Source organism: Stenella coeruleoalba (genome assembly GCF_951394435.1).
Source record: "Stenella coeruleoalba genome assembly, chromosome: 10".
NCBI lineage: Eukaryota > Metazoa > Chordata > Mammalia > Artiodactyla > Delphinidae > Stenella > Stenella coeruleoalba.
In genome coordinates, this window is record NC_137156.1 from 22,469,660 (window position 1) to 22,496,754 (window position 27,095).

The window sequence follows — 27,095 nt, forward strand, 5'->3', positions numbered from 1 at the left end:
CTCTTTATATTTGTCTAAGACCACTGTTTTTAAGTTTTTGAAAATTATACTTTGACAATACATTGCATTTTATTATTATGTCTTTTAATCCTTTTCTTATCTATAGCAATCCACCCTCCCTTTAGTTTTATACTATTAATATGTTGGAGAAAACTGTTCATTTATCCTGTAAAATGTTCTACATTTTGGATTTGCCTGGTTTCCTCATAGTGTCAATTAACTTGTTTCTCTATCCCCTGTATTTCTTGTAACTGGTAGTTAGAGCTAGAGGCTTTATCAGATTTGGGTGCCATATTTATTTATTTATTTATTTGGCTGCGTTCCGTCTTAGTTGCGGCACGTGGGATCTTTCGTTGCGGCGCGCGGTCTTCTCTCTAGTTGTGGCTCACGGGCCTGGGCTCAGTAGTAGCGGCACCCAGGCTTAGTTGCCGTGTAGCATGTGGGATCTTAGTTCCCCAACCAGGGATCGAACCCGAGTCCCCTGCATTGGCAGGCAGATTCTTAACCACTGGACCACCAGTGAAGTCCCTCGAGTCCCATTTTTTAAGGCAAGAAATATTCCATAAGTGCTGCTGTGTACCTATTGCATCACACGAAGAAATATATGATCTCCACCCCACTTTGAGTGATGGGAAGTTTGATGGAAGGTTCAGATATTGTCATCCTGATTACTCTTTCCCCATGGGATTGGTTATGTATTTATTGTTTCTCAGCTCCGAAATGCACCTGAGCCATTTAAATATTTTTCCTTTGCCAGCAGGCACTGATCTTTGTCACTAGAGGGCACTAGAGAGTCATTACAGGGAAAACGATTTTTGCTTCCTGGTTCTGGTATGCTCCTTGCCAGGCTCCTAAAGCTAGCGCCCGGCTTTTCCAGCACCAGCTCCTGAAGCACAGGAAATCTCCCTACCATCCAGCTTCTGCCATGCATGGTGGTCATCAACAAACAGCGCCAGCAGCAACCCCTCGGGAGATCTTATATTGTTCACCCTGGTGTGAACAGCTTTCTCCTGCACCCAAGAGGGTGGATTTCTGGGAAGTTCCAGAGGGCAGATTTCCAGGAAACTCTAGACATCATATTTCCAGCAAGTTCTACTGTGGCAGAACCACCTTGACTTCCCTCCTGTCCAGTGAGCCTCGTTGGCACCTTCACTAACAAGGCCAGATCCCATCCCTTCTGTTTTCTCGAAGACTATGCCTCTGTGATGTCCCACGTCCTGTATCATCACTTTTTACCTTTTCACTGACTTAGTCTCATAAGCATACACACATATTATAATATCCCTCATTTAAAAAAAAAATTCCTTGATACTATAAGTTTTTCAAGGATTTTTGCTTAGCCAACCCCTCCCTCCATTTCTCTGCTCCCATGACTGGAAATCTTGTTTGTACTTGATTGCTTCATTTCTTTTCCTTCCTCCCAAAGACTGTGAAATATATCAAAATATATCATCTGTTAGAAGGAGTACATATAATGCATGTATATGTTTTAAAATAAGAAGAAGATAATAAAGTAGACATTTGCACTCATCTCTCATTCTAGGAAATCAGATTTCCATCGTCTTTCACTGTGTGCCCCTAATGGATGTATCACTCCCTCTCTCCTCTAGAGGTAAGCTTCAATGTGCTTTTCTGTGATAGTCATTAGCTTTTCTTTGTAATTGTTTTACACATGTAGATATCCCTAAACAGTACATTACCTAGTTTTGCCAGTTTTCGGACGTTATATACATGGAATCACACTGTATGTGTTCTGTGACTCGTTGTCTTTGTTTTTGAGATCCACCATCCTGATGCATTTAGCTTTGGCTCATTCATTTTCACTGCTGTGTAGTATTTCAAATATGAACAGTCTACATTTTTTTCTTCTCCACTCTACTGTTCCTGGAATTTGATTTGTCTCCATCTTTTTGCTATTATGGGTAATGCTGCTATAAACATTCTCATACATGTATCCTGGCACACACCTGCAAGACTTTTTAGGGTACGTGACCAAGAGTAGAATTTCTGAGTCTTAGAATGTGCATATATGTCATGTTACTCAGTGAGGCAAGACTATCCCCCAGGGGTTGTATTTCTTACTGTTCCTCCACTGGCAGATGAAGTTGCAATTGAACCACATCCTCAGCATCACTTGGTATTGTCAGACTTTCAACTCTTTGCCAATCTGATGTGTGTGAAATGTTATCTCATTTTAGTTTTAGTTTCCATTTGCCTAATTATTAATGAGGATGAGAATTTTTCATTTTTCCTTCTTCTTTTTTTTTTGCCATTTGTATGTCTCCTTCTGTATAATGCCTCTTATGTCTTTTATCCATTTTTCTATTGGGCTGTTTTTAAGTTTATCTTGTGGATTTATGGGAGATATTTGTTTTTTCATATATTCTGGGGACTAATTCTTTGTTGATTGTATGTGTTACACATATCTTCTCAGAGTTTCTGGCTTGTCTTGATGGTGTCTTTTGATGAAGAGAAGTTCTTCATTCTAAAGTAGCCGAATTTATCATTCTTTATGTTGTGGACTCTGGGTCTAGTTTAATAAATTCTGCCTGTCCCGAGATCACATAGTTAATCTCCAGTATTATTTTATAAACACTTAAAAGTCTCGTGTTTCAAATTTAAGCCTTTAGTATACCTGGATTAATTCATTTTTATGTTTGGAGCCAGATATGGATTTGTTTCTCTTTTCTTGATGGTTATCTGATTATCCCAGGATCATCTATTGCATATGCTCTTTATCCATTTATTCATCCTCCAATACTTATTGAGCACCTACTTTGTGCTAAGTACTTTTATAGATGCTGGGGCTCCAGCAGAACAAGAGAGACAAAAATTTCAGGGGGGCTTACATTCTACTGGGGGAAGACAAATAATGGACAAAATAAATAAATTAAATATTTGTTATGTTACATGTTGATAAAGGATCCCTATGGACAGTTCCACAGAAAGGGAAACAAAATAGCCTTCAACATGAAAAAATGCTCAACCTCACTCATAATAAAGAAGGAGCAAATAACTACACAGGGATTTTATTTTGCACCTGTCAGAATAGCAAAAATCCAAAAGCTTGGCATACACTTGATTGGCAAGACTGTGAAGAAACAGGCCCTTTCATTTATTGCTTGTAGAATCCAACTTAGGACAAACCTTTTGAAAAACAATTGGCAATGTGTGTCAAAATTGTAGGTGTATATACTCTTAAACCCTGCAATTCCACAATTCCATTTGTTGGCATTCATCCTACAGATATGCTTATACACATGCAAAAAAATTGTACTATTTTGTTCATTGCAGTTTGTCTTTAACAAAAGATTGGGAATAATCCATGCATCCATCAATTTTGGACTGGCTAAAATTTTATACACACACACACACACAGGAATATTATGCAATGAAAAACTAATCACAATGCAGGAGTTCTCTGTGTACTTTTGGTAAGATCTCCAAGATATATTGCAAGTGGAAAGAGCAAGGTGAAAAACATTGTGTATAATAGGCTAGTTTTGTGTTTAAAAAAAAAAGAGGAGGGAACCAAGAATCTCTTGATATTTCATAAACTGGAAGGTACACAAGAAACTAAAGAAGGTGGTTCCCTGTTTGGGGATGAGGCTTGAACTAGGCAGATGGTGGGCGGGAATGGGAGCAAGAGCCTTCACTGTCTCTACTGTGGCAATGAGCGCTTCTTCAGACAAATGGATAAATGAGGAAATGGTGTCAGCATAATGCGGAAGCTGCATTGTGTCGCATGCAACTGTCCCAGTATGTGAATGTTTTGCTCTGAGTAGCAGCAGCTGAATGCAAAGTAGCAAATGTAATTGAGCCGAGCAACCTGCGGGAATATGATGCTATAGACAATGCCATTCACCCCACCTCCTTCCTCTCCACTCAGTATGGACACATTCTCTATCTTGAAGTACTTATTAAATAATTATCCCGATCTTCATGAATTTTTTTTTTTTTTTTTTTTTTTTTGTTTGCGGTACACGGGCCTCTCACTGTTGTGGCCTCTCCCGTTGCGGAGCACAGGCTCCGGACGCGCAGGCTCAGCGGCCGTGGCTCACAGGCCCAGCCGCTCTGCGGCATGCGGAATCTTCCCAGACCAGGACACGAACCCATGTCCCCTGCATCGGCAGACGGACTCCCAACCACTGCGCCACCAGGGAAGCCCTCATGAATTTTTAAAAAAATATTTCCTTATTTATTTGGCTGTGCCGGGTCTTAGCTGCAGCATACAGGATCTTCATTGCGGCATGTGGGATTTTCGTTGCTGCATGCGAGATCCAGTTCCCTGACCAGGATGGAACCCGGGCCCCCTGCATTGGCAGCGTGGAGTCTTAACCGCTGGACCACCAAGGAAGTCCCTTCATGAATGTTTTGAGGACGAGACTAGTAAATGCTGCTGCAGTACGATTCTACACAGGAATGGCAACAAATTTTTTGGCTGATGCAGCCCTCAGAAGTGTGGAAGAAAAATATCATTAGGCTGCCCTACAAGAGCTTTCCTAGGTGTCTTCTGCTTTAAGTAGAAATGAGACCCATTTGCAGTGATAGAAAATGATGATTTTGGTGCAGTCTTTGCTCCGTGGCACAAAGTTGTATTTGGAACTCTGTTAAGCTGCTTCTCAATAAAAGAAAGAAGATAGCAAGACAACCAAACAAGGCCAGTGCAAAAGAAACAAACACAAAACAATGAGCCAAAGCCACCCATCATCAACACCTACTTTTGTGCAAAGTCTCAACTGCTTATCCTGCAACTTCTGTTGGTGACGACCCCCTGCCTTGTTTCCATAAACCACCAGCTTCCATCTTTCCTTACCCTCTCAACATATCTTTACCTTTTTTTTTCAATAATAGTAAAGTCCTTTACCTCATATCATAATCTTTATCTATTAGCTATTTAACAAGTCTTTTAAAAACAATGCTAGTGTTTTTATTTGGATTGTTATTGATTGTTTTGTTAGTGTTAAGTTTACAAAGAAGTATAGATTCTGAGTTGTCTCCCAAAACCCTATTTTCCCCATAAACCCTCTTATTTTTGTGGTTATATATTTATACTCTTTGATTATGTGAATCATGTGAGTCCCTTACTATTCAAAAAGTTTTAAACAAAGAAAATTAATAAACCAAGGAAGATTAAAAAACAAAAAAATTATCTATACTCCCACCACAGTAGACCCCATAGCAGAATGAGGATGCCTAGTTGGAGAGTGACAACTTTCCCTTTGACCAGAGGATCAGCCTTCCTTCTGGACCAGGAACAGCTGGCAGCTGCTGTGCCAAGGGCTGTCCTGCTCCGCAGGGAGAAAGTTCATAAAGTCCAAAGCCCAGGGGCTGGCAGGTGCTGGAAGAATCTTGTGCCAGAGACGCTGGGGAGCATGGTCACAGACGCCCATTGCTCTGTGAGGCCTGAAAAGGCAGGGAGACCAATGGCAGGGGGCCTTGAAACCAAATGGAATTTTCCCTGCTGCTTTTAACATTGCTTCAGACCAGTGACTCCTTTCTTCCTTCCACTTTTTCCCTTTTGGAATAGGAAACACAGCTGTTTCATATACCTGTCCCAGCACTGAATTTTGAGAGAAGGATAACTTGTTTTCTAGATTCACAGGTCCATGGTTGGAGTAGAATTTTGCCCCAGGATGAATCATACCCAGAGATCACTGATACCTGGTTTAATGATTTAGATGATGAGATTTGGGTCTTCTGAATTGATGATATATACATGAGATTTTGAATTTGAGTTCATGCTGTAATGGGCTGAGACTTTCAGTATGGCTGAGATGGGGTGAATATATCTTGCACTGGGGATGGACATGAATTTTGGGGTGCCAGAGGGTGCAGTGTGGGTAGGTTGAATAATGGGCTTCAAAGATACTCATACTCTAATCCCGAGAACCTGTGAATATTTTCTTATATGACAAATGGAATTTTGTAGATGTGATTAAGTTAAGAATCTTGAGATGATGAGATTATCCTGGATTATCCAGGTGGGCCTTAAATGTGCTCGCAAGTGTTCTTATAAGAGGGAGGCAGAATGAAATTAGACTACAAAAAAGAAGAAATAAAAAACTTGAGTGATGTACTTCGAAAACAGGGGAAGGAACCACAAGCCAAGGAATCTGGCCATCCGAATCTGAAAAAGGCGAGGACAATGGATCCTCCCCTCAGAGCCTCCAGAAGAAACCAGCTCTACTGACATCTTGCTTTTCGTCCCATAAGACTCATCGTTATGACTGTTAAATTAACATCTGTTAAGTAGAGCACAGAGTGCTAGATGGTGAGCATGGCTCAACAACAGGTGCTGGAGGAGGTACGTAGCATGCCTCAAGGGGCCACAGAGGAAGTTTAAGAGAGAGTGCAGACAGAGAGAGAAGCAGGACCTGGGGCACCTGCCTTATCTAAGGTGTGCACGGGGAATGGTTCTGGGAGTAAAGGGAGACTGTTAGGGAAGTCATATCAGGAACTTACATTTGCTTGTGATTCTGTGGGCTGTTTTCTAGGGCATGTGGTTGTGGTTGTGTGGAGTGGGGGTAGGGTTAGTTTAAGGCCCCTGCAGGCTGCTTTGTGGTAATTTGTTACAGCACCAGTAGGAAATGAATACAGTTGGCCACCGGTTTAATGCACGTATTGCTTCCTTTGGGATAGCACCCTAACCTCCTAGGGGGTCATCTTCCAGTTGGTGCTGTAAGTGAGCCTCAAAGTAAGTCATTGCGGAATTTTATGAAGCCAGCTTCTTCTAGGTGATGGGACATGTGTTAAGATCAGTGAAGTCCACGGGCATAAGTCCATTTCCACATTTCCTTTGCTGCAAAATATGTCACTTGTCAGATGTGATGCTGTATAGAATACCATGGTGATGGACAAGGCATTCTGCAAGGTTACAGTTGTAAAGCTGGGAGAAGTGAACCAGTCACAAAAGGCAAATCCATATTGGAGTAAGTATCTGTGATGAAAAGGTTAACTCAGCAGGCCTGAGTTGCTCAAACGCTGCACATTCCCAAGAAGGGCCTGTTTTCATGACTGACCTTTGGCCAACTCCTGGGAATTGAGCTCTTAGAATGTTGTGACTGATAAAAATGTTTTGCATGATGTGGTATAAGGCTTAAAATTATGTAATTAATATTATAAAATTATAATGAGCTTAATATTATATGCTGCCTTGACATTGGGTAAAATTGGGGGAGCCCTGAATGGCCTAACTGCAAGTTCCCCTCCCCACTCTGTTCTTGTGGATAAGGGCCCTAGCCAAACAACCCTCCTTATCAAAGGGACCAGGCACAGTTTCTGCTTAACCCTGAGTGGTGAGTGGTGTCAGGTTCCTGACAGCCTGAAGAATTATTGAAACAAGCCAATCACATCCTCCTCTAAGAACCAGGAGTCACTCAGCTTCTTGATACTACAAAGCTGGCCTCCCACAGAACCTAGTTGTTGAAAGTGTTACCAGGTGCAACCCCTTGGTGCCCCTGCGTGGTGTACCGTGGGGTACTTTGCCTTTGCACACAATCTTTGAAAGCAAGACTTTAACTGCATCTACGCTTCTCCAGAAGAACAGGTATGATATTACACTGATGACACCATCCTCTGAGAAGATTCATTTGACACACTCATTCAGGACATAGAAACAAAGGAGCTCACAAAAAAGGGATGGCCCCACACGTAGTACAAGACCCTGCCAGCCACCTCTGTTCAATTCCTAAAAATTATTCAGCAGCTCAAGGGCTGCTCCATCCCCTACACACTGTTAAGAAATCTTTGACCCTCTTGCCATCCACAATGTTAATAAAAGATCAACCTTTTGATCTTTTGGGGGGATTCTGTAGACAACTTATTCCTAATTTACAAATTTTACTTAATCTCACTTTTGCTGTTACCTGCAAATCAACCCACCGTGAATTTTCCTGTCTCCATCCAAAGGCTACAAGAGGCACTCTTATTGGTTTCTCCAGAGACTCCTTCACTGTAGAGGATTTAGCAATCTCCTCTCATACCTCCTGGAGTCTCTGGACTACCCATGTTTGCCATAAGTTGTTCATTGGTTTCTGAAGCAAAAAGTTGCCTTCCTTGGTTCTGTGCTATATATCATTAGAGGAGCGGCTGCTAGCTGCTTATTGTATGCTTCTGGAAACAGACACTTTCACAGGCCCTGTATCTGTGACCCTTTGTACCCAGCTGCCCATTATGCCTTGGATCATGAAAGCACCCCACAGCCCAGCATAGCTACCCAGGCCTCCTTGCTATAGGATGGAGCCAAACCTGGACGCTTTGGCATACTTACCTGCAGGAGGGGATGGCCTCCCCTGTCCCCAGTCCCTTGCCAGATTTCTTGGTGCTAGAGGAAGTCCTCTCTCCCAGACCTCTTGGCTACCTGGGATGCCCCTTGGGATCAACCAAGTGAACAGCAATGGGAGTTGATACAATTTGCAGATGGTATCATCACCATAATACATAAAGGAGCTCAGTGGAACATTTTTGATTTTCATCCCTTAACCAGGATGTCCCTAATAAAGGAGAGGACCCAGAGGTCAGAACAACTGGCCACACTTCTGGCAGTCATCTTAGCACTGAATGCCTGGCCAGCAAGTGGCCACATCTGTACTTTTTTACAAACTCTTGAGCCATTGCCTAAGAGTTGCCCCCTTTGGGGTAAAGAATTCTGGGAATATCTTGCCTCACAGATACCCAAATTATAAACTGAGGTAACAGAAGTCTCTACATATACTAAGGCCCCGATACAAGTTTCCCTCCCAACTCTGCTCCTGCAAATAAAGTCCTCTAGTCAAACAGACTTTCTTATCAAAAGAGTCTGGGCATAGTTCCTGCTTATCCCTGAACAGTGTGTTTCAGTTCCTTGCCAGCCTGCAGAATTTTTCAAACAAGCCAATCACATTCTCCCACAAAAACCAGGGGGCACCTCACCCTCTTGATACTACATAGTCTGCCTCCCACAGCCACTGGTTGGTCACCGTTCCCAAATGCACCCTCCGTATGTGGCTCTGCGTGGTGTGCAGTGTTCTCTTTCCCTGGGGTGTGAGTAAATGTGACTATGAAACTGCTGTCGAACTCGTTTGACTCTTGTTGGTACACCCTGGCCAGATCCTTCAGCTCTTTGAGGATAAATATCTTTCCTCCCTTAACAGGTCCACAATTCTCCAACTCAGTATTTTTTGACAGCCATAGTTATTGATCTAATGGTCAGGAGGAGAGGTTAGCCCTTGGTCCTGAGAGGAGTACATATTATGTCGCAAGGCAGAGGTCACTGTGTCATCTTTTAGTAAGGGGGCATGTATTAGTTTCTGAGGGCTGCGGTAACCAAACTAGGTAGCTTAAAACAACAAATGTCTTCTCTCATAGTTCTGAAGGCCAAAATCAGAACAAAATCAATGTACCGGCAGAGGTCACTCTCCCCAGAGGCTCTAGGAGAGATTCTGTTCCTTGTCTATTCCAGCTTCCATTGACTCTAGGCATTCCTTGAATTGTGACTGTATTACTTTAAGTTCTGCCTCTGTCTTCACAATTGCCTCTTCCTTTTCTCTGTGTGTCTCTTATAAGGACATTTGGATTGAATTTAGGGTCCACCCTGGTAGTCCAGGATGGTCTCATCTCAAGATACTTAGTTACAACTGCAAAGACCCTTTTTCCAAATAAGTTAATCTTCACAGATTCTGGGGATTCAAGAGTACACATATCTTTTGGGGGGGCACCATTCAACCCACCACTGGGGAGGACAGCCCATAACAGGAAGGAGTGGGCCACTTCTCTAGGCCAAGAAAATGCAGAGGAATCTGAGTAGTCAAGTCTTTATCTGGCTTTGGTGTCAGGGTAATGCTGGCCTCATAGACCTAATAACCTGTACGGCCTAGAAGCAGTTAAGATATAAATTCCATGCAAAAATGTTTTTTCACAACTACTATGATCTTTTTCATCTTTTGTGCTCCTATTCGTTTTGGGGATTCAGATTTGTTCCCACTGATTGTTTAGTTATATGTGACATTGCACTTTGCCAACATACATGCCTAGTCTGAGGTAAAAAATAATGGGTGTCTGGCATCACACAAAGAGTTGGTAAGGCCTTACACATCCCTCTAGGGAAAATATAGACGAATTCTGGGATACCAGTGGATATGGCTGTCCAGATCGGTGGAACTCCAATGGTCCACGACCTCTCCAAAAGGCTAGGGTGTGGGGTGGGGTGGAGCACTTGGGAGTTTCAAAAGGGCAAAAGCAAATGAATACTGAAAATGGCAGAAGCACCTGACTCTGGATGGGTGAACCCCCCAGTACAAAGGGTAAAACCTCCACCTGTAGGTCCAGGAAACTAGGCGCCAGCCTGGGAGCATGGGTGCCCCGCGTTGCCAAGCAACCGTAGGGCTCGCCCCCGGGGCCACAGGGACTTGGGCTAAGTGAGGGCAGCCATCTTGGCCAGTTGGTCTCTGCTGTGTTGCCTTCCTTGCTCTGATTTGTAAAATGGGCCTACCAGCGCCTTTGTGCCCTGACGCACAGGCTTGTTGAGGATCACAACGTGGCACAAATTATTTTAAAAGCTTTCGTAGCTGGTGAATCCCCCTGGTGCCACTGGGCCTTCCTTTTCCCTGCCAACCTGGGTGCGGGTCCCTGAGCAACGGCTTCAGTCCTTGCGCTGCCTGGTGGAGGCCTTTCCTGAGGGTCCAAGACGCGGGTCTGAGGGGCAGGGGTCCCGGAGGCACAGGCAGGGCTGGGGTTGCCCAGAAGGGCCCGGCAGTTGTCGCAGAGGCTCCAGCAGAGCCCAGTGACTGAGGCCTTGTCTGCGATTAGGCGGCAGGTGGCCCAAGTGAGTCCGGGGCTGGGCTGGAGAGGCCACGGAAGGGTGGGCCAGGTGCTGTGATGCTGGATGCACTGCAAAGGAGACAGAAACAAGAGGCTCAAAGCAGGGGTCCCTGTGAGGCTCAGGATGGCAGCTAAAAGTGAAATATTAGCTCCCATTTCTTGGTGTGGAAATAACAACCAACATTCTATAGCGCATTTTGCTTTGCAGAGTGAGTTTCATTTATTTACCTGATCTCACTGAATCCTTTCTGCAGTCCTCTGGGATGTGGGGGTTATTATTATTATCTCCCTTTTATGGGAGATAATGGGGGTGATGGTGGTGTTGGAAGGAGCTTCATCGCTGGGTTAAGGCCAACTGATGCCCTAAGAACAGCTCTACAGTGGTGCCTCCTTGGCCTTTCCATGGTTTAACATAACATCTAAAGAATACTGAGTCCTTCAAGCCATTAATATATTTCACCATTTATTTAGATCTTTGATTTCTTCCATTTTTTTTTTTAGCTTACAGCATAGATATCTTACAGATATTTTGTAAGATTTATACCTAAGTACTTCACATTTTATGGTATTGTTGTAAATGATACTGTTTTAAATTTCAATCTTCAGTAGTTTATTTATTTATGTGTATTAACAAACAATTTTTAAAATATTGACCTTGTATCCTGTGGCTTTGTTAAACTCATTTATTAGTTCTGCTCCTGTTTGTAGAATCTTTGGCATTTCTTTTTTTTCCCCCAAACTCTATTGAGATATAATTGATACATAATGTTGTGTAAGTTTAAAATGTACATCATGTTGATTTGAAACACATATACTACGATATGATTACCACCACTGTGTTACCTAACACCTCCATCGCATCACATAATTACCATTTATTTTTTGTGGTGAGAACATTTAAGATCTACTCTCTTAGCAGTTTTCAATTATACAATACAGTACTGTTAACTATAAAAACAATGCAATGCATTAGGTTCGCAGAAATTGTTCACCTAATAACTGGAAGCTCGTACTCTTTGACCAATATCTTCCCAATTCCCCCATTCTCCTAGCCCCTGGTAACCACAATTCTACTCTCTATTTCTGTGAGTTGTTTTTCTTTTAGATTCCATGTAAGTGATATCATATAGTATTTCTCTTTCTCTGTCTGATTTATGTTTACTTAGCGCTATGCCTCAAGGTCCATCCAGGTTGTCACAAATGGCAGAATTTCCTTCTTTCTCATGGCTGAATAATATTCCATTATATAGATATAGATATATCATATCTTCTTTATCCATTCATTCATAGATGGACTTGTAAGTCGTTTCCATATCTTGGCTATTGTGAATAATGCTGCAATGAACACGGGAGTGCAGGTATCTCTCTGATATCCTGTTTTTATTTCCTTTGAATATATACCCAAAAATGGGATTGCTGGATAATATGGTAGTGCTATTTTTAATTGTTTGAGAAATCTAATAAAAACCAAACTCATAGATATGAAGAACAGATTGGTGGTTTCCAGAGGCAGGGTGGGCAAGATGGGTGAAGGTGGTCAAAAGGTACAAACTTCCAGTTACAAGACAAATAAGTTCTAGAGTTGTATTATACAGCATGGTGACAAAAACGTGTATTCTGCTGCTGTTGGATGTCTGTTAGTTCCATTTAGACTAAAGTATGGTTCAAGTCGAATGTTTTCTTGTTGATTTTCTCTCTGGATGATCTGTCCATTGCTTGAAGTGGAGTATTGAAGTTCCCTGCTGTTATTGTTTTGCTGTCTATTTCTCCCTTCAGATCTGTTAGTGTTTGCTTAATATATTTAGGTGCTCTGGTGTTGGGTGCATATATATATTTTTTTTTAAATATATTTTTATTTATTTATTTTGGCTGTGCTGGGTCTTAGTTGCGGTATGCAGGATCTTTTTTAGTTGCAGCATGTGGGCTCATAGTTGGGGCATGTGGACTTCTTAGTTGCGGCATGTGGACTCTTAGTTGCGGCATGCACGTGAGATCTAGTTCCCCGACCAGGGATCGAACCCGGGCCCCCTGCATTGGGAGCATGGAGTCTTACACACTGGGTCACGAGGGAAGTCCCTGGTGCATATATATTTATAATTGTTATATCTTCTTGATGACTTGATCCCTTTATTATTATATAATGACCTTCTTTGTCTATTGTTATTGTTTTTAGCTTAAAGTCTATATTATCTGATATAAGTAAAGCTACCTTTGCTCTCCTGTTTTCCACTTGCATGGAATATCTTTCTCCATCCCTTCACTTTAAGCCTATGAGTGTCCTTAAAGCTGAAAGTGAGTATCTTGTAGGCAGCTTATAGTCGGATCTTTTTTTCTAGCCACTCTGTGACTTTTGCCTGAAGAATTCAATACATTTACATTTAGAGTAATCATTGATATGTAAAGACTTACTAACTAATACCATCTTATTGATTTCTGTCTGGCTGTTTTGTAGTTCTCTTTGTTTCCTGTCTTGCTGCCTTCCTTTGTGAATTGGTGATTTTCTGTGGTGGTATGCTCTGATTTTCTTCTCTTTGTCTTTTGTGAATCTACTGTAAGTTTTTTTTGCTTTTTAGTTACCATGAGGCTTACATAAAACCTCTTATTAGATGTATCAGCATGCAAAAACTTAATTTCACTAGCATGCAAAAACTCTGCCCTTTTACTTCTCACCCATTTATACTTCTAATGCCAAAATTTACCTCTTTTTATATTGTATATTCATTAAAAATTATAGTAGCTATAGTTATTTTTAGTACTCTTGTCCTTTAACCTTTACACTATAGTTAAGTGGTTAACACACCATCATATTACAGTAATAGAGTTTTCTGAATTTGACTGTATACTTACCTTTACCTGTGTGTTGTATATATATGTATGTTTTCATGTTACTAATTAGCATCTTTTCATTTCAACTTGAAGAACTCCTTTCAGCATTTCTTGTAAGGCAGATCTAGTGGTGATGAACTCCCTCAATTTTTGTTTGTCTGTTAAAGTCTTTATTTCTCCTTAATAAAGGACAACTGTGTCAGGTAGAGAATTCTTGGTTGGCAATTTTTTTCTTTCAGCACTTTGAATATATCATCCCACTCTTTCCTGGCCTGTAGGATTTCTGCTAAGAAATCCACTGATAGCCTAATAGGGGTGCCTTTGTAGTTTACAATCTTCTTTCTTGCTTATTTTAGATTCTATCTTTATCTTATATTCTTGGCAGTTTTATTATAATGCGTCTAAGAGAAGATCATTTTAGACTGAAATAATGGAGTGATCTAATAGTTTCACGAACTTGAATATTCAAATTTCTCGCAGGTTTGGGAAAATTTTAGCCATTATTTCTTTTAAATAGTTTTTCAGTCCCTGTCTCCCTTTCTTCTCCTTCTGGAACACCAGTGATTCAGATTTTGTTTCTCTGGATGGTGTCCCATAGATCACATAGGCTTTCTTCACTCATTTTTATTTATTTCTCTTTTTTAAAGTTTTAAATAGTTTTTATTTTTAAATAGTTTAAGATTTACAAAAAGTTATGAAAATAGCTCAGAGGACCTCTGTGTACCCTTTTCCCCATCATCTGCCAGTGATAACATCTTAGGAGACAAAGAAATTGACATTGATACAATACTATTCACCATGGCTTATGTAAAAGTGCATTGTTTAATCCCCAAATGTTTGGAGATTTTATAAATATTTTTCTTTTCTCTATTTCTAGTTTAATTCCATTATGGTTAAAGAACATATTTTGTATAATTTCAATTCTTTTAAATTGTTAAGGTTTGTTTTACAGCCCAGAATATGTTCCTTTATACGAATATTTCATATGCACTTGAAAAGAATGTATATTCTGCTTTTGTTGGGCAGAGTGTTTTGTCATTGCCATTAGGTCCAGCTAGTTGATATGTTGTTCAGGTTTTCTTTATCCTTACTGATTTTCTGTCTAATTTTTCTCAGTTTTGGAGAAAGGAGTGTTGAAGTCTCCGACACAATTTTGGGCTTGTCTATTTCTCATATCAGTTCCATCAGTCTTTGCTTCATGTGTTTTGCAGCTCTGTTGTTGCACACACATTTGTGATTAGCATGTTTTCTTGGAGAATTGACCCCTTTATCATTAAGTAATAGCCCTATCTATCCCTTGTAACATACCATGTTCTGAAGTCTACTTTATCTAAATATAGCTACTTCAGCTTTATTTTGGTTAGTGTTTGCATGGTACATCTTTTTCAATTCTTTTACTTTTAGTATACTTTACTTTTACTTTTAGTATATTATTATACTGATATTTAGTGTGGGTTTTTTTGGAGATAAAATATAGTTTGGTCTTTTTTTAAACCAATTTGACAATCTCTTTTAATGGGTGTGTTTAGACTATTCACATTTAATGTAATTATTAACATTGTTGAACTTGGGTCCACCATTTTATCATCTCTGTTTTGTACCCTTTGTTTTTTACTCTTCTATTTCACTTTTCCTGCCTTCTCTTCTTTTATTCTAATATTTTTAATATTCCACATCAACTTACCTATTGGCTTTTGGCTATATCTCTTCATATTACCTTTTTGGTAGTGGTCTCTGGGTTACAATATACATACCTTAGAGTTAAAAATCTACTTCGAGTTAAAAGTTTGCAACTTCAAGTAAAATGTAGAAGCCTTACAACCATATAGGTTGCTTTCCCTATTGTCATATGTATTACATCTACACACATTATCTCACTAACAATGTTACAATTTTTGCTTCCAACAGTCCTACATATTTTGAAGAATGTGTGAGGTATAAAATAGACAACTGTATTTATCCAAATATTTACCATTTCTGTTGCTCTTTCTTCTGTTCTGTTGCTATTGCTGAAGTTCCAAATGTCCCTTTGGAATTTCACATCAGCCTGAAGAACTTCCATTAACAATTCTTTTAGGGCAGGTTTGCTGGTGACACATTCTCTCAGTTTACCTTCATCTAAAAATATTTATATTTTGCTTTCATTTCTGAAGCACATTTCACTGGGCTGACAGGTTTTTTTCCTCCAGGACTTTACAGATGTTTGCCCCACTGTCTGTTGGCCTCTATGGTTTCTAATGAGAAATCTGTTCGGATTCAAATCTGAACGATTTGAATCGTTCTTCCCCTCATTGTGATATGTTATTTTCTTCTGATTGCTTTCAAGATTTTTTCTTCATCTTTGGTTTGCAGAAGTTAGATTATGATGTATCTGGGGCGGTTTTCCTTAAAGTCATTCTGTTTGGCATTTGCTGGGCTTCTTGAATCTATAAATCTATGTCTTTTGCCATATTTGAAAAGTTTTCAGCCATTTTTTCTCTAAACATTTTTTTCCTTTACCAATTTCTCTCCCTTCTCTGGGACTCTAATGACATGAATGTTAGACCTTTTAATATTTCATAGGTCACTGAATTTCTCCTTTTTTAAAAAAAAATCTTTTTTTTTCTCTTTTATTAAGACTTGATAATTTTTATTGCACTATCTTCAAGGTCACTGGCTCTTTCTTCTATTATCTGCATTCTGCTGTTAAGGCCATGCAGTGAAATTTTTATTTCAGACATTGTATTATTTAATTCAGTGACCAGATATCGGAGGTAGTAGTGAAAGAGAATGAGCTGTCTAAAATCACACCTAGCTTCTGGCTTGGGTCATGGAGTGGTTGTTGGTACCTTTTACTGAGGAGTAGGAACAATGAGGAAGATAATGCATTTGGAGGTGTGAATTTGAGGTGCAAGTGGTATATTCAAGTGGTGATACAGTAGGCTTCTGTAGCTCCCTAGAGTTTGCATTTCTGGGTAGAGGTCAGGGTTAGTGATAAAGTTGTTGTGGTTTAAATCAATGTTTTTCAAAGTGTAGACTGCAATACCTTGTATCATGGCATCAATTTTGTGGGTTATAACGGCATTTTAAAAAATGGACCATAGGGACTTTCCTGTGGTAAAGAATCTGCCTTACAATGCGGGTCACATGGGTTCTATCCCTGGTCAGGGAACTAAGATCCCGCACGCCGTGGGGCAGCTAAGCCCGCGTGCCACAACTAGAGAGAAGCCCACGTGCTGCAACGAAAGATCCCACATACCGCAACTAAGACCCAGTGCGCCAACTAATGAACCCATGCACTCTGGAGCCCGAGCGCCACAACTAGAGAGAAGCCTGCGCACCACAACGAAAGATCCTGCATGTGGCAACTAAGACCCAATGCAGCCAATAAATAAATAAATAAAATATTAAAAAATAAAAATAAATTGCTTTAAATGATTCAACAGTAGAGAATAAGAATTACAAAAATTTAGGGCTATATTTTAAAACTCATTTGAGAGTATGAGAGTTAGATTATTAGAAACCACTATGTTCAATCATAGGTCTGTTATTCATACTCTGCCTGGAAAAGCTCATCATCATGGTTTAAACTAAGGGTTTTCAAACATTTTTTTGAAACATCACAGTAAGAAATTAATTCACAATCCAGTCTAATATACATGCATACGCATACACACACGCATACACACACACTAAAACACAAGTTTTGTTAAATACCATTTACTCTTTATTATATGTAATATACTGATTTTTAAAATTGCAGTCCAATTTTTTAAAGATTTATTATGTATTTATTTAATTTATTTATTTTTGGCTGCGTTGGGTCTTCGTTGCGGCACGTGGGATCTTTGTTGAGGCATGTGGGCTCTTTCACTGTGGTGCGCGAGCTTCTCTCTAGTTGTGGCGTGCAGGTTTTCTCTCTCTAGTTGTGGTGCGCGGGCTCCAGGGCCCGTGGGCTCTGTAGTTGTGGTGCGTGGGTTCCAGAGTGCGTGGGCTCAGTAGTTTTGCGGCACGCAGGCTCTCTAGTTAGGGGCGCACGAGCTCAGTAGCTGGCCATAGACATATCCATCACCTCCCAAAGTTTCCTCCCACCCGCTTTATTATTATTATTATGTTATTGTGTGTATGTGTGTGTGTGTGTGTGAGATAAGAACACTTAGCATAAGATCTATCCTGTTAGCAAATTTTAATTATATAACACAGCATTGTTATCTATAAGCACTATGCTGTAGAGTAGATCTTCAGAACTTATTTATCTTGCATAACTGAAACCATTACCCTTTGACCAAACTATTACCCTTTTCCTTCACCTCCAGCTGTTGGCAACCACCATTCTATGGTCTGCTTCTATGAGTTTGACTATTTTTAGATTTCTCATATAAGTGAGATTCTACTGTATTTGTAGAATTTCTGTGTCTGGCTTATTTCACTTTGCATAATGTCCTCCAGGTCCACCTGTGTTGTTGCAAATGCAGGATTTCCTTCTTTTTTAAGGCCAAGTAATATTCTATTGTATGTATATACCACATTGTCTTTATCCATTCATCCATTGGACATTAGGTTGTTTCCATATCTTGGCTATTGAGGATAATGCTGCAATGAACATGGGAGGGTAGATATCTCTTCGAGATCCTGATTTCAATTCCTTCAGATAAATATCTAGAAGTGGGATTGCTGGATCATATAGTAGTTCTATTTTTAATTTTTTTGAGAAACATCCATTGGGTTTTCCATGACTGTGCCAGTTTCCATTCCCATCAGTAGTGTACCAGGGTTTCCTTTTCATCACATCTTCACCAATACTTATCTTTTGTTTTTTAAATAATAGCCATTGTAACAGGTGTAGGTGAAGGTTCAAATTCTGTAGCATGGAAAGTTCTTGGCAACATGTTATCCTTTGCATTTGGATAATAAACTGGTTTGTTTTCGTATCTTTTATAATAGCAAGTCTGTCCCATTGCCTTGATGTTTTAGTTTCTGAGGCAATCAATCAAGTCTCAACCAGCAGTACAGAATACCAGCGCTCTTGATAGCCCTCTGGATACGTAGCTTCGAATTGTGTGTTTCTAGCACATTATTGTTGTAAAAATATTTTTGAGAATATTTGAGAATATATCTTGTATAAGTTTTCTTTCAGAATTTAATCTCAGGGAAACTATTGTTTTTTCTGACATACTAGTATTTTTTCTCCTGTCAGCTAAATAATTAATGTGATTCAGTATTTCCCTTTTCTCCTTGGTTGATGGGACTCTTCAAACCAGTTTAGTCATTCTCTTAATGGTTTGGAGTTAGTACATATACTTTCCTTCACTTTTTGTGTTGATTTTCTTTTTTACTTCCATGTTATCAATTAATTTTAATATAAATTGTCTATATTTGTGGTGGAAAGAGTAAGTATAAATAAATACTACACTATAAGTCTTAGTACTTGCAATGATAATAAATCATTATTTTATCTCACTTAATTTCTTCCAGTTTTATTGAGATGTAATTGACATACGGTACAGTATAAGTTTAATATTCATTTTATCTCACTTCTGAGAAACTGCTCTAAGTTAACATAGCACTCACTTTGTTTCTTCTTCATTAAGTAGGATAGAAACTATTCCATCCTAGTTACCTTATTATACTACATAAGGTCAAACACTATCTGATTTCACTCTGGAATCATTTTGCAGATCTCTTTTCTTATTGAGGGCATTTTCATCTTCATCTTAATATTACCCATGTTTATTTCCATAGGGTGAAATTCTAAACCATCTGAAGATTCTGAAGGGAGACAGGGACAGGATTCGGAATTTTTAGTCTACGGGACAAGATGAGATTCAGGCCCTGCTGGTAAGAGAAGTCTCAAGTGAATGTTCTGTGTACCTCTGTTGGGTGGGAGAGTGTGTGTGTGTGTGTCAGGGGGAGGGGGTATATTGAAGGATGGGGAGAAGGAGGGTGTGATGAAAGGGATTCTTGTTCTGAACTCATTTCCAGATCTCACAAATGTTCTGGTGTTTCCTAGCCTCTCAGAAGAAATCCTCTTCCCCTTTCTGCCTTTACTGCAGGCAAAATTCCAGAACCACAAGCAAGACATAGCATCAGTGTTTGAGCAGGGCCATCAGTTCCTGAGAGAAAGGGAGCAGTACCTGTTGAAGTGGCTGGATGGGATGGAGCAAGAGCTCACTGAAGGGAGGAACAGCCATGTCACCAAGGGCTCTGAGGAGGTCATCCAGCTTGAGACCCTGATTTCTGAGTTAGAGAAGAAGGCTCGGCAGCCAGCACTTGAACTTTTGCAGGTGAGTGACCAACTAAACTGTACCTGGGTCCCCTTGCTCCAGGATGCAGTGTAGCCCTCCATTAGCATGAGATTTGGACAAGGAGTCAGGAGAGACAAGGTTTTGTTCTCATTTGTTGAGTTCTTTAATAAGTTAATCAGCAAAGTAATAGGTTTTAAGTCCCAAATTGTGGTGGGCAAGGGACTGTAATAGACCCAGATCTTACAATGAGATAGTAAGATCTATACATTTATAATTATAAGAAATAATCGAGTGTTAAATCTTGTGGTCAGACAGGAAGCCCCAGGAATTCTGGAAAAGACTAGGTTTAGTCAGGGAAGTCTTCAAGGAAGAAGCAGCTCTTAATGGCAGCCTTGAAGAAAATGTAAAGATTTGGATTAGCAGGAAGGAGGAGTTGAACATTCCATTTGGTGGAGGTGCAGTGGTTAGAATGAAATAAGTGAATGTGATAATAAACTTAATGAGTGTGATAATAAAAGGGTGGGTGTGGGTGCTGAGGAAGATAGTTTGGAAGGTAGAAAGGGTACATAGAGTGAACGGAGCTACCTTTCTGGAGGAGTCAGCTTAAGTGAGGAAGAAGTTAGAGGGAAGATGAGACAGGTAAGATGGGGTCAAATGAGTAGAGGCCTTCCAAGGCAGGCTGAGATTTCAGTCTTAACCTGGTAGACAATAGGATTCTTGACAGATCAAGGAAGGTTTCTTGGAGGGGATAGTCTAGCACTCAAATAGAGAAAAGGATGGGGAAACATATGTCCACATAAACTGATACTACAGTGGAGAACAGAACAGGTCCAGGCTCATCAGAAAATTCTCTGTACAGTCCTGTTGTGTACCCGTTCCCCAGCAAGCCCATCGTAGGGAATGGTGTCAGATCCTGGGAACCTTATTTCCATGACAGTCTGTCTTCTCTTCCTTTCTAGGACCCAAGCAATATAATAAGCGGGTAAGTGCTGCTTGCTTTTTTTTTTTTTTTTTTTTAACCACTTAGGTGTTCCTTTGTTTTTTCTTTCTGTCACCATAACTTATTGAAATGTGGCAAGGGCTGGAAAGGGGTTGTTTGGAGGAAGAGAGGTTCTTCTAGAAAGGGTAAGTTGAAAGGTGTTCCATAGAATGGGGGAGGGAGTCCTAGAAAAATTATTGGCATGGAACTTATGTTAGGATGGTAATGGGATAGGGAGAAATGAAATGGGAGGAGATTATGGGAGAGTATTAGAGAAAATTTAGAATACACATTTGTTTCTAAAACCCGATTTCCTCTTGTTCTTTCTGTACTTGATTCCCAGCTGCTTCTCCTGGCCACAGCTTCCCTCATATTCTGTAGAGCACATTTCATCGTCAGATTGCCCTCTATGCTTGCTAGTGATGGTTTCCTGCTCTCTGCCTGACCATAAGAAGAGGGACATTTATATGAGTCATAGAGATAATGGGTTCTTGAACAGTGCGTCTGAGGGAATGTGTGTTAGGCATTTAACATTGGCAGTTTTCAAAAATTATACCCACACGATACTCAGAAGCTTTGAACAGAGATAAAAGGGAGGTATTTTGATAATACACTGTTCATCCCAGAGACATCCAGGACTATTGGCATATACTGAATGTTTACTGTGGACCAGTTACTGGGTAGAAAGGGGTGTAATGAGATAGGTTACCAGATTCTGTCTGGGGAGACTAGACAGAGACAATTAGAAATGAGCAATTATATAAGAAATGAGAGTGATACAGAATGGGTAAGACTTCTTGCCTGAAAGCATTTTGTCTGATATTAGTAGAGGTATTCTAGTTTTTTTTTGATTAGTGTTTGCATGCTATTTAACTTTTTATCCTTTAACTCTCAACCTTTCTCGGTTGTTATTTTTATGTACCTCTTATAAAAACATAAATTTTTTTTTCTTTTTAAATAAATTCATTCTGACACTTTTTAATTGGAATATTTAGTATTTATAGCTCCTGGAATATCACAATTTTCATTTATATTTTCAAAAATAGTTGCATAATTTGCCAAATAATGTCCTTAAATTTAATTTTTTTATGTCAATGTATTTGTTTGTTTTGTGTATTTCTACTTTTGACTCCTCTACTTGCCTCTCCCTTTTTTCCATTTTTAATATTTTTTTATTTTTGTGTGTGTATATCTATGAGCCCTGCTTTTGTCATAGGCCAAAATTTCTAGTATTTGGTATTTTTATTGTTTTCTAGCTATTTTGAAATTTTAAATTTGATTTGCTATTTAACATAAGATTTAAGAAAAAGGATATCTGTCAGTGGTGCTGGGTTCTTTTTCTAGTAGTTTCAGGCTTCATAGTTTTAAATCTTGTGATCACATGAGTTGGTTGCCATTTCTACCATTTTGGACTTTATTGAGGCTTTCTGTATTGTATGTTGTAGATTTTTGTACAGTTCTAAACACTTAAAAAGAAAGTACATTCTCTGGGTTCTTAGAATAGGATTTGATATAGCTCCATGAGGTTTTCCTTAGTAATTTTGTTATTTAGGTATTTTGTATTGATACTTATTTTTTTACTTCTTGATATGTCATGGACTAAAAGAAATCACTCAAAGATTCCTATTAGCAATGAATTTTTGCCAATTTTTCTTGTATTCTTATAGTTTTTGCTTTTTATATTTTGATGTTTTCTTTTTTTTTAAAGAGAGTTATATCTTAATTGTGGATTATAATCTTCTTAGTAACATAAAATACCCTCTGTTGTCTTATTTAATATTTTTTTGCCTTGAATTTAATCCTGTTTGATAATATCAAGACCTCAGATTTCTTTCATATTGTATTTAGCTTATATATGTCTGCCCAGCTATACCTTAATTTTAAATTTAAAGCTTTTTAAAAATGTATATTTAAAGCTTAATTTTGGGGCTTCCCTGGTGGTCCAGTGGTTAAGACTCCACACTTCCATAGCAGGGGGCCCGGGTTTGATCCCAGGTGAGGGAACTGAGATCACACATGCTGCACAGTGCGGCTAAAAAAAAACAAACAAAAAAGGCTTCATTTTAATTTTATTTATCTAGTTTATATCCTCAGGTAATTTCTTTAGAGGTTGTAGTATTAGTAGCCTGTTTCAAAGACTTTCAAAGGCAGAAAATGGCTTCCTTTCTTTTTTTAACATTGTCTATAAATGACATATTGGTGGGTAGAGAATCCTTGGATCATGGCCCATTCTTCAGAACTCTATATATCTACTCTTTGAGTCTGATGTTGAAACTGAGCACTTGGAAATGAAGCTTTTACTCTCTGCCCCTTTGGTCTATTGTTGGTGTTTGTGCACATGCACGTGCTGACGATGGGAAATCATGCCTCTCTCTCAGGAGTTCTAACTGTGACTTCATTTTCTCTAGATATCCCCGGAAGAAGTTCTGGATTGAAAAGTCTACCAGTCCTCCAATCAAAAAGCAGACAGAAGAATTTTCAGATAAACTTCTTTCTTTAGAGAAAGGACTCAAAGGATTCCATGGTAAAGGAAGGGGTTTGAGCCTAGAAAAACTTCTTACTTTCTCTATAATGTTTCCTTAGGTTTTGATTGTGGCGGTGGCTTCTCAGAGTTCCTTGCTCTTGTGCACCTCACTTACACCATGCAGGGACATCGGGGAGGGAATCTAAGCAAGTCCAAACCAGAGAGGATTCCACATGAGAGTCTAACAATGTTACCTAGACTAAAGTAGAATCATAGTCAATAGGTCTCAGAGTTGGTAAAAAGATACCTCACCTTTAACAGTGAGGTAAAAGAAAATTGGAAGGCTATGGAAAACAGTGTGGCATTTCCTCAAACAATTAAAAATATAATTACCATATGATCCAGCATTTCCACTTTCCAAAGAATTAAAAGCAGGATCTCGAAGAGGTATTTGCACACTCATGTTCATAGCAGCATTATTCACTATAGCCAGGTGGTAGAAGCAACCCAAATGTCCATCAGTGCATGAATGGATGAACAAAATGTGGCATGTGGAATGTGTAGACAATGGAACATTATTCAGCTTAAGAAAGGAAGGAAATTCTGACACATGCTACAAGATGGATGAATCTTGAGGACATTATATTAAGTGAAGTGAGCCAGTCACAAAGGGATAAGTACTGTATGATTCCTTTTTGAGGTCTTTAAAGTAGTCAAATCCATAGGAACAGAAAGTAGATTAGTGGTTGGAAGGACGGGGAAATGAGGAGCTGTTGTTTAATGGGTATAGAGTTGGAGTTTTGAAGAATGGAAAAGTTCTGGGGCTTCCCTGGTGGCACAGTGGTTAAGAATCTCCCTGCCAATGCAGGGGACACGGGTTCCAGCCCTGGTCTGGGAAGATCCCACATGCCGCGGAGCAACTAAGCCCGTGCGCCACAACTACTGGGCCTGCGCTCTAGAGCCTGTGAGCCACAACTACTGAAGTCCATGCTCCTAGAGTCCGTGCTCCGCAACAAGAGAAGCCACTGCAGTGAGAAGCCTGTGCACCGCAACGAAGAGTAGCCTCCGTTTGCCACAACTAGAGAAAGCCCGCACTCAGCAGTGAAGACCCAACGCAGACAAAAATAAATAAATAAATTTATTTATTTAAAGTGAGAGAGTGGCATGGACCTATATACACTGCCAAATGTAAAATAACTAGTGGGAAGCAGTCGCATAGCACAGGGAGATCAGCTCGGTGCTTTGTGGCCGCCTAGAGGGGTGGGATAGGGAGGGTGGGAGGGAGACGAAAGAGGGAGGAGATATGGGGATATATGAATATGTATAGCTGATTCACTCTGTTATAAAGCAGAAACTAACACACCATTGTAAAGCAACTATACTCCAATAAAGATGTAATAATTAATTAATTAATTAAAATACCAAAAAACCCGAATGGAAAAGTTCTGGAAAATGGTTGTACAGCAATTTAAATATACTTAATATTAATGAACTGTACACTTAAAAATGGTAAAGATGGTAAACATTATGTGTTTTTACCACAATTAAAAATTTAAAGAATACTGGGAGAATTAATCTAAAAGAGTATCTTTGAGAGTAGAGAAAAATAGTGTGGTTCAGGACTAGAAGTTTAGGGCTTACTTTAAAAACAGGGAACATGCCCAAAGGTACTCTTTAATGAAGCAGCAGGTGGGTTCAGCGGATGTAGGCATGCATATTTACATGGGTGTCTCCTGAATTGATTTCTCTGTTTCGCTTGAGCTTTCATGGTGCCCTGTCATCTTTTAAAGTTATATTAGCCAACAGTAAGAGAATTTAACCTAGAAGATGAGGTGTCAGAATTGCTTACTGTCCTTTGGTACTTTTATTCCAGGAAAATTGTTGAGGGATCTGGAATATAAAACAAGTGAGCATCTGGAGGGGATAGTGGCTGAAGTTTGCTAATTGCAGCTTTCCTATGAAGCTCCATTACTTATGGGTCAGCTCTTTCGTTTTAAAGAGGAAGGTCTTCGTGTGACTAATGTATCCAAATTCTTTATCATGAGAATTCAGATTTCAAACCCACAAACCTTTCCCCAGATTTGTGCAGCTGCAGTGATCTCAGTCCTTATCGTTTTGCCCTCTCAAGTCTCATCACACTGCCTGTGCCCTTGAATTTTCTGTGTTCTCTTCATTTTCCAGATATGGTTGCTAATAGTATGAGCACAAGGTCACAAGCAGTTTCTGGCCTGCTCCCCGGAGGAGTCTACCCCCATTGTCATAAAGGCCCCATAACCTATGGGATAAATCTCATTTGCTGTCTTTTGTGATGCCACACCTTTGTCCCCTTGTCCCCACAGTGAGGATCATCCTGAATTCCCAGACAGCCAATGGCTACCTCTCAGTGTTTCCAAATGGGAAGAGCATGATATTCACTGGCTTGTGGATGAACACATAGCAACATGGTCAGCGATTTGATCCGGAGCCTGGTGTGCTGGGCAGTAAGGGCTTCACGCCCTTTGATTTGGTTCTTCACCTGCCACTGAGATAAAGGTATGAGAACGAGTGACGATATCATAGGACTGCAGCCCCTGCCACGAATAGGAATTGATTACAACATCCATATCCATTTCTAGAGCACCTTTTCTGTCACATAATTTCTCCTGTCATCCTTCTAAGCAGCTGAGGAAACAGTAAATGTTTTGCAACTCATACCTGCTTACCATTGATACATTATGAGACTTGAGCTATCTGGAGTGGGAATTGGTTTATTTCTTTCTGCTATGCTCTGATAATTTTTTCAAAAAGAAGGGGAGAGTGCAAGCCATGTGAAGTTCAGGTGTATATGAGTTTTTGGAGGTCACTTGGACCTGAAGTTCAGTCTTATGTCAGCTGTGTTTTGAGGTGGTAGAAATAGATACTTAGCTTAATATTAAATTAGTAGTCTTAAGTATAGGCAGAAGAAAACAAACTTGGCTAATTTTAGAAAAAGGAAATTTATTAAATGTTACTGGGGCTTGTAGAGTGTAAAGAGGGAGGGGTATGTGTGCTTGCAAATTCTGCCCCAAGAGAGCTGGGAGTCAGTGTCGGCGCTGCAGTGAGAGGGAGGAGCAGCTGGGGGGGTCGCAGGGGTTGAGAGGATGGTTGGAGTTGGCAGCACCTAAACAGAACATACCACGCATGAGGACAAGCTAGTGGAGAGGGGGTGTGATCTGGTGGGGAGCAGAGGAGGAAGAAGTAATGAACACACACAGGGGTCGAGCCAGAGCTGGGTTTGGCAGCAGCTATCTTGGTGGATTCATAGACCCAGCTGATGGGTATAGTTCTCCTGGACATAGAGATGAGAATGAAGAGTTGAGGAGGGAATGGTCTCAGGAAATTAGTGGATAGAACAGGGCGTAGTTCTTCATGTAAGTAACTCCTAAAGAAAAATCTGGCATAAGTGCACCAGATTGCCAGAGAATAGGATGCCTGCCTTTGCCTCAGCAACATTAAAGGTTAGGAAAGCATGCTTTTGGCTTCTGTAACGAGAGGTGGTCTCATCAAGACTCATGTCGTTTAGCATTCTCAAGACATGGGAGCAGATGCTAGTTGCCTAAGAAGAACGTCCCTTATTTAAATTGCTGGGTTCAAGAGATGTGGGTATACTTGCTCTGATAGCTCAGTTGTATAAGAATGTTTTGTCAAAAAAATATGACCAAACAACAGAAGATTCCTATACCCTATAGCTGTATCTATCAATAAAAGCAAGTACAAGTCGAGTGCTGACGTTGTATATTCAGATCCTCATTATAGAAGGGACAAAGCAACGTGCAAACAGATT

At 39.9% G+C, this 27,095-nt stretch overlaps 1 pseudogene across 1 annotated transcript in view; it reads left to right on the top strand.

Annotated features, from left to right (window-relative positions):
• LOC307192467 (tripartite motif-containing protein 26-like) overlaps nucleotides 1-25,901 on the top strand; it is a 29,195-nt pseudogene extending 3,294 nt beyond the window's left edge. The window contains exons 3-8 of the transcript XR_013831768.1: nucleotides 1,544-1,612; nucleotides 19,348-19,443; nucleotides 19,659-19,889; nucleotides 20,810-20,832; nucleotides 23,238-23,353; nucleotides 25,633-25,901. The product of XR_013831768.1 is annotated as a tripartite motif-containing protein 26-like (transcript). The remainder of the gene's footprint in view (nucleotides 1-1,543; nucleotides 1,613-19,347; nucleotides 19,444-19,658; nucleotides 19,890-20,809; nucleotides 20,833-23,237; nucleotides 23,354-25,632) is intronic.
• The last annotated feature ends 1,194 nt before the right edge of the window (nucleotides 25,902-27,095 follow it).